Consider the following 7994-nt stretch of genomic DNA (forward strand, 5'->3'; position numbering starts at 1 on the left):
TTTGTATTTTTAGTAGAGACGGGGTTTCACCATGTTGGCCAGGTTGGTCTTGCACTCCTGACCTCAGGTAATCCGCCCACCTTGGCCTCCCAAAGTGCTGGGATTAGAAGGGTGATCCACTGTGCCCAGCCTGGAATTCGTATTTCTCTTGAAAAGCTCAGGCCTGACCATCTCGGCCCATATGGCACTCACAGGCCACAGTGTGCAGTGACTGTCCTGTCGACAGCAGGCTTTGCCACAGGCCCCACGGCCCCTAATGCCCCACGCAAGGCACACCTGTCCACTTCTCCCATGCCCATCACCTGCCGGTGGTTGTGGGCTGGAGTGTGTGGTCTCTGACGACATCTCCCGTGAGGAGAGACGTTTGGTCAGCTGGGGCATGACCCCCACAGCCCAGAGAATGCTCTTTGAAAGTCAGAGCCTTTCTGACCCTCAGGCATGGCTGGTGAGTGCTGGGTGGCGGGGGAAGGCCCCAGTGCCTCCTCTTCCCACTCCCATGGGGCACCGTCAGCCCTTCACATTGCCCTGGGCTTTGGAGGGAGCTGGGGCTGCAGGCAGAGAGCCCTGAGGGAGCTACAGTTCTGTTGGGGCTGCTGGAAAGAAACACGTCCCATCCCTTGAGCCCCTGACCCTAGTGACTGGCATCCCCTACACTGCCCCAAGTGGGTGAGGTGTCAGCACTGACACCCGCCTCTGCAGATCTCCCAGGCAGTTTCCCTGAAGGCTGGGAGCTCCTAATTCCCAAACATCCCCAGGCTGTGGGTGGCCAGGGGATGAGGCCAGGGCTCTTTGTGTCTCTGCCTTTTCCAGACACTGCCAACCTTGTCATTCATTCATCACATAATTGTTGGGTGCTTACTGTATGTCAGCAAAGACGTGAGGCACCCCTTCTGACTGTGTGACCTCAGGCAAACCACAATCCTTGCACCTCACCTCTCTTATCTGTAAAACTCGGATAAACTCGGATATGACAGTATCTGATTTAGGAGGTAGTTATGAGGATTACATGAGATGATGTATGTCTCCCAGGCTGGGCGTGGAGCCGGTACACAGCAAGCGCTCAATAAATGTTGTCCATGTCACAGGTACTATTACTAGTAAGAACGGGCCAGCTTCCTGCCCCTTTGGTGTCTCTCCTTCTCTGGCCCCCATTCTCGGCTTCTGTCCCTCTTCTTCCTCCCTGCTCTCCGCCAGATGCCCTAAGTCTGCACCCTGAAGCCGGGCTGCGGCCTCCCTGGAGTCCCAGGCCCACGGGCAGCCCCCGCCGGCCCCCTCCAGGTGCACAGAGGCCCCATTCTCCAGGCGCGCGTCCCCTCGCCCGCTCCTGGGGGACCCTGCCCGGTGACCTCGCGACCCCGCCGTTTGCGCGGGCAAAGAGGGGCCTTTTGTTCTCTGGCCGGGCCCGCCCGGCCCGCGCGGCTCCCGCCCTAATCCGGCTAATTACGGTCCACACGGCGGCCGGGGCGCGCGCTCGCCCACCACTTTCCCACGGCCGTGAAGAAAGCCCCTCAGTGCGCGCCGGGAACAGAGCGGCGATTCAGCTGCGCCCTGCGCCGTGCTGCTGCCGCGGCCACCCTTCGCTGCGTCTTCTGCCGTTCCCTTGTCCTCTACCTCTGTCTGTCGGTTTCCGGGCCTTCCACCCACCGGCTGTTTCTCTTTTGGTCTCCCTCTCTGTGTCTCCCCATCTTTCTCCCTCTCTGTGTTTTTATCTCTGTCTCTCCCCGGCGTTCTGTCATCTGTCTGTCCCATTCTCTCTGCCCCTCTGCCCCGAGGCCTTCTGCCTCTGTGTCTCTGTCCCCTGGGCCTCTCCCATGGCGGGGGTTCAGCCTGCCCCTCACTGGCTCCACGTGGGGTCCCAGCTTAAGCTGAGCATCACCTTCGCCAGCCCAGCAGCCTCGGGCCTCCGTTCTCTCCCCGCTGGGGACCCCAGGGTCCTGGCCCCTTCTAAGGAAACCAAGGAAGCTCTGGGGCCGGGCCATGCCTCCTAAATGGTTTTGGGGAAAGCTCCAAAACAGAGAAGTGCCTCAAGATGTCCGGTGCTGGCCCAGGTGTTGGGGGAGGGGGCGGGGAGGGCTCCTGCAGCAGCTCCTGCTGGTGTGCTGTGACCAGGTCAGATAGGGGAGCCACTCTGAAATAATCTCAGCCTTGGAGACAGCCAAGGAGAGAGTCTGGTTTGTGCTTGACTAGTTCCAGACCAGCCACCATAGAGTCCAGACAACTGCTTTTCTAGAATTCACTGTGAATATGTGTCTAAAGGGTGCTGGACAGGTCACAGAATGGGTCTATGCACTTGTCAAGACCTGTAGAAATGTATAGCACAAAGAGTATATTTTTACACAAAATAAAAGAATCATTTAGGAGATCAGAGGATACGAAGATGGAATGCAAAATGTGACAAAACTATTTAACTGGATTAAAAACATGTAAAACAACTTCACGGAAGTGGGGGAGGGGTGGGAGTTTTTGATCTAAGTAACTTTGGAAATGAGTGGAGTCTATAAGACTAAAGGCTAAAGAAACTGTGCCTAAGCACTATACTCTAGTTGATAAGTAGCTTCTCATGGAGTGTGGTTAACAATTCCAGTACCACTGCACATGTGTATTGGAACTGAATGAGTAAGTCAATGGATAGTGGATGGTAACAGACAGGTTTCTCACTGCGGGAGTGGAAGGTTACAGACAGGCAAGGGGAGAAGTCTAGAATGATCCTTGTGATAATTTATTAGAGTTGTAATATTAGTGTGAAATCAAGTTTAATATAGATACAGATAGTGACATATAGGAATATTTATATGTTTGTGTATATCTGTTGTGATATACATACAGGTTAGTAGATACACATGTATTTCTATGCTCTGTCAGCTAAGAGGGCCTAGAAGCAATGACAGCCCAGTAGCTATGAGCGCACTTAGTGCAGTTGTCTGGACTCCCCGCTGGGGACCCCAGGGTCCTGGCCCCTTCTAAGGAAACCAAGGAAGCTCTGGGGCCGGGCCATGCCTCCTAAATGGTTTTGGGGAAAGCTCCAAAACAGAGAAGTGCCTCAAGATGTCAGATGCTCAGATTTTGGCTTCTAATATCATTCTCCAATTTAAAAAACCCCCACAAAAACCAGGGCTTCTTGTAAAAATGGCTGATTCTAGGATTGGAACAGGAAATGTACAAGATGAACCTGGAACACCTTGTAGTGCCAGAAAGTAAGGAAGATCCGAGGAAGAAATGATGGGAGTATGTCAAAGGGACACAGGAGACAACTGGTAGAGCTCCAGTGGCTAAAGCTGGAACAAATTGAGCAATAAAATAAATACAGTAGTATTGGATAATTACCCAAAGTAGAAGAGAAATATCCCGGCTCATGCCTGTAATCCCAGCACTTTGGGAGGCTGAGGCAGGCAGATCATGAGGTCAGGAGTTCAAGACCATCCTGGCTAACACGGTGAAACCCCATCTCTACTAAAAATACAAACAATTAGCCAGGTGTGGCGGCAGGCACCTGTAGTCCCAGCTACTCAGGAGGCTGAGGCAGGATAATCACTTGAACCCAGGAGGCAGAGGTTGCAGTGAGCCGAGATCATGCCACCGCATTCCAGCCTGGGCAACAGAGCAAGACTCCATCTAAAAAAAAAAAAAAAAAAAAAAAGAGAGAAATATCCATGAGTTTGAACTTACATAAATAAATGGCTACATAGAGAAAAGGGGGAGAAGATACAAAAATACAGAATTGCAGATGATATTCACAGATACTCAAGGATGAGCATAGCTCCCTGCTCCTTAAATGTGGGCTCCACATAGCAACTTACTTCCAAACAGTATACACGGAAAGGGGAAGAAAGAATAACTTCATAGTGGAGAAACCTGACAAACACTACTTCTGTTAACTGTGAATGCAGTTGACATCGACAGTGACAGGTCATGGTGGTGGCATATACTCTTGATAGGATGTAATGAAAGTGGCACTTCACCTTTGAGGTCTTGCTCCCTCAAACCCACAACCTAAAACATCAGACAAATCCCAGCTGAGGAACATCCTACAAAATACCTGACCAATACTCCTTGAAATCATCAAGATCATCAAAAACAAGAAAAGTCTGAGAAACTGTCACAGCCAAGGGAGGCCTAAAAAGACATGATGGCCAAATGTAATGCTGCATCCTAGAACAGAAAAAGGATATTAGGTTAAAAAAAAAAAAAACAACTAAGGAAATCTGAATAAAGTATGAACATAGTTTAATAATAATGTTAATCTTGTAGGGCTGATATCAATGGCAGTTTATTAATTGTGGCAAATGTACCATACTAATGTAAGATGATGATAATAGGGGAAATTGGGTGTGGAGAATATGGGAACTCTCTATGTTATCTTTGCCATTTTTCTTTAAATCTAAAACTTTTCTAAAATAAAAATTTTATATCAAAAATTGAAAGCCTTACATTGGTAATTATTCACAGCTTATGGCTAAGACAGGTGGAATTGGGAGAATGCCCTGGGAAGGTTTCAAGGAAGTACAAGGGAGGATTTGGGGAACTGCTCAGGGGTGAGAAATACAGCTTGGGAGACAGCGCCGAGGGGAAGCTCGGTGCACGTCCCAGACTGAGGAGGTGTCAGAGGGAAAGGGTCCTTGGGACAGGGTGTCTTGGGACCCTTCCCTGTCTGGGAGGGCTTCCGGAGGAGGAGGTGAGTGGATGGGGAGTGACAGCCTGGCTCTTTGCTCTCCTACCTTATCCTGACCCACCTTGCCACATCTCTGGGGCCAGCCCTGCTCCTCATCTGGAGGCAACCCATCAGAGGAGTTAAAGGGTCAACTCTGGAATTGGAAAAGCTGGCCACTCACCAGCATGTGACCTTGGATAAGGCTTACACCCTCTCTGAGCCTCAGAGTACTCATCTACAAAGAGTGGTGAAAAATCTGTGTCAGAGGGTTGTTGCAAAGGTAAGTTGAGATAATGCCCATGAGGGCCAACACCTGGTACATACTGGGGACTTGGTGAGTGTTACAGTCAATTTATCTTCCCTTTAGTCTACCTTTGAGCAAGATCAAACAGCCACTTTGCCCTCATACCTGGAATCCAGCCCTTCCTCTGGATCCCAGGCCCAATGTGGCAGTTTTAAAACCTGGCCCCCAAATTCCAACACTCTTTCCATCTAGAGATCAGCATTTTTTTTTTTTTTTTTTTTTTTTTGCTTTTTTGCTTTTTTATTTTGAGACGGAGTTTCGCTCTTGTTGCCCAGGCTGGAGTGCAATGGCGCGATCTCTGCTCACTGCAACCTCCATCTCCCGGGTTCAAGTGATTCTCTTGCCTCAGCCTCCCAAGTAGCTGGGATTACAGGCATGCACCACCACGCCAGGCTAATTTTTGTATTTTTAGTAGAGACGGGGTTTCTCCATGTTGGTCAGGCTGGTCTTGAACTCCCAACCTCAGGTGATTCGCCCGACTCAGGCTTCCAAAGTGCTGGGATCACAGGCGTGAAACACCACGCCCTGCCTAGAGGTCAATTTTATATCCCCTCCTGTTGAATCTGGAATATGTGACTGCTTCACATAATAGAATATGGCACAAGTGATGCTGTTGCCAGCTCTGAGCCTAGGCTTTCAGAAACTGTCATCTTCTACTTCCTGTCTCTTGGGGTTTTCACTCTTGGAATCCAGCCACGGTACTGAGAGGGAGGGTGAGCAGCCTGTGGAGAGGCCCATGTGGAGAGGAACGGAGGCCCCAGCTCTCAGCCCTGGCTGAGCTCCCAGCCAGCAGCCAGTTCTCGCTGACTGCCTGAATCATCTTACAAGTGGGCCCTCAAGTCTGCAGATGAGCTGCCCTAGCTACCACCTTGCAGAGAAGAAACGAACCTTCCCACCATGCCCTGCCCAAACTGTAGATTCAGGAGCGAAATTAGTCATTGATGATATTTTAGGCCATTACGTTTTGGAGTTACAAAGCCATAGTAACCTGAACATCTGCTAACTGGGTCCAGGACTGTTACTATTGCTCCACCTCCTCCTCCTCCTCCTCTCCGCCGTGTGCTTGAGTTGTGATGTGGGTTGTGGTGTGGTGGTTTAGTGGGTGGGCACCGAGCCACACTACCTGGGCTCAAATCCTGACTCTCACATATCAATTGTGTGACTCTAAGGAAGCAACGTAGTCTCTCTGTGCCTCAGTTACCGTGTCTGTAAAATGGGGGTGAAAGTAGATAGTACAGAATTGTTGGGAAGATTAAATGAACTAAGCAACATAAAGCACGTAGAAAAGCACCAGGCATGTGTACAATTATTCTGCCAAGCCAAGGCCCCAGCCCTCTTGGGTTCTGGGGTGCTGACTCCCTGGGGCCTCCGTCATTTGAGATGATCCCTACCTGGCCATTTGAGGCCCCAGACTTCCCAGGTGCCACCAGCCTACCTCCTCGGACTATCACTCTTCCTGCTGGTGTCAGGCTTTGCCCATTAGGCCCGTCTTGCTCGCTCCCATGACACTTCTGGCTCTGCCCCCTGGTCCTTCCCTGCACTGCTATAATTCTGACTTCCTTTTGGCTGGGCTGTTGGGGAAAAAGAGAGAGTGGTGAAGTGGAGGTGGACCCCCGCCATAGAGGGTGGTGCACTGGTGGGTGTGTTGGGGGAGCTTTAGTTCATAAACTTTACTGGGAAACAGAAGCCTTATCATCCACACATCTCTTGGGAAGACATTGATTTTCTTGCCGAAATGAGTCCAGAGATTAAGAAACACACTCACAATATGAGCAAGGCCTGCCGTGGAAAGCCAGAGAATTTTCACTAAATCTTTCTTAGGAATTGCAATGATAGCACGCAGCAGATTCCCGAGGAAAGTAGCGTTGCGTCTTAATTAGGTTTTGCCAGAGAAAAATGAACGTGCTCTAAGACACTTTCCCACGTATGTGTTCGTGCAGGTTGTGAGAACTCAGAAAAGCTTTGCATCCAGGCTGTGCCCAGGACTCAGATTTCACTAGCTCCAGGGGTTCTCTGTTGCAGCAGGAACACAGCGGCCTCCTCATTAGAGCTTTTCAAACCAGGGTGGGCACTGAGGAAGGGATTGAAAGTGCCCTGGGGCAGAGGGACCTTTGAAATGGGGAGCCACTGCCCCAGCCTGAGAAGCAGAGAACAGTGACCTGGGGGGCGTCCATGGGGGTAGCCTGAGTTCCGGAGCTTGGTGGTCCTGCAGCGCTACTTAAAGGTCACTGCACCATCTCCAGTGATTCCCTGAGTCTGCCCTGCTGCTTCCAATTCCCCCAGTGGGCCTGGAAGAATGACCCACTTCATGCTGGGAAAGCCATGCTGATGCTGTTGACCTGCAGGAATAGAATTTGGAACCATATCCCTCCCTCCATCCCCTCACAGGAGACAGAAAGCAGGGAGGATTGAGAGGATCTGGGCACGCGGGGGTTGCTCAGGAAGGAGCAGGGGGCTGGCTGCAGGGAGAGAGCAGCAGGAGTTCACCTGGGAGAGGAAGTATGTGAAGCAGGCTTGCCGCAGCACCACCTGGCCACCTGATCCCCCGGTGGAGTCTCAGGAATCCCATTTCTGGAGGTATTCAGGCCATGTTGAGTGAGTGGGGAGTGTGAGGCGGAGAGAGCCCTGAGTCAGAATCCACACAATGACACTCACTGTGGTGATGACAGCAGGCACATTTCGATAGGGATAATATTGATCAGTTCAGTAGTTCCTGACCTGTCTGGCTGCAGAGTTGAATCTCCTAGAGCCTTAAAAAGAAAACAAAAAACGATGCTGGACCCCACTGCAGGCTGATGGAATCCAGTGGGAGTCTGATGCTGCCCGGGTGACTGACGGCCAGGCAGGACTGAGGACCGCGGGATTGCACTCGGTAGAGGACCCCCTCCCCTAGTGCCTTCGGCCGTCCCCACAGCCATGCTGAGGTGAGCAACCAGGCTGCTGGGTGGAGGGAAGGAGGTGCCCAGCCCCCTTGGGGCAGGATGGAGTTGGATGCCTCTCCAGCTGCCACTGGCCCCTGGCAGGGCTCAGAGGATGCCCCTG

Source organism: Pan troglodytes, chromosome 12 (genome assembly GCF_028858775.2).
Source record: "Pan troglodytes isolate AG18354 chromosome 12, NHGRI_mPanTro3-v2.0_pri, whole genome shotgun sequence".
Classification (NCBI taxonomy): Eukaryota; Metazoa; Chordata; class Mammalia; order Primates; family Hominidae; genus Pan; species Pan troglodytes.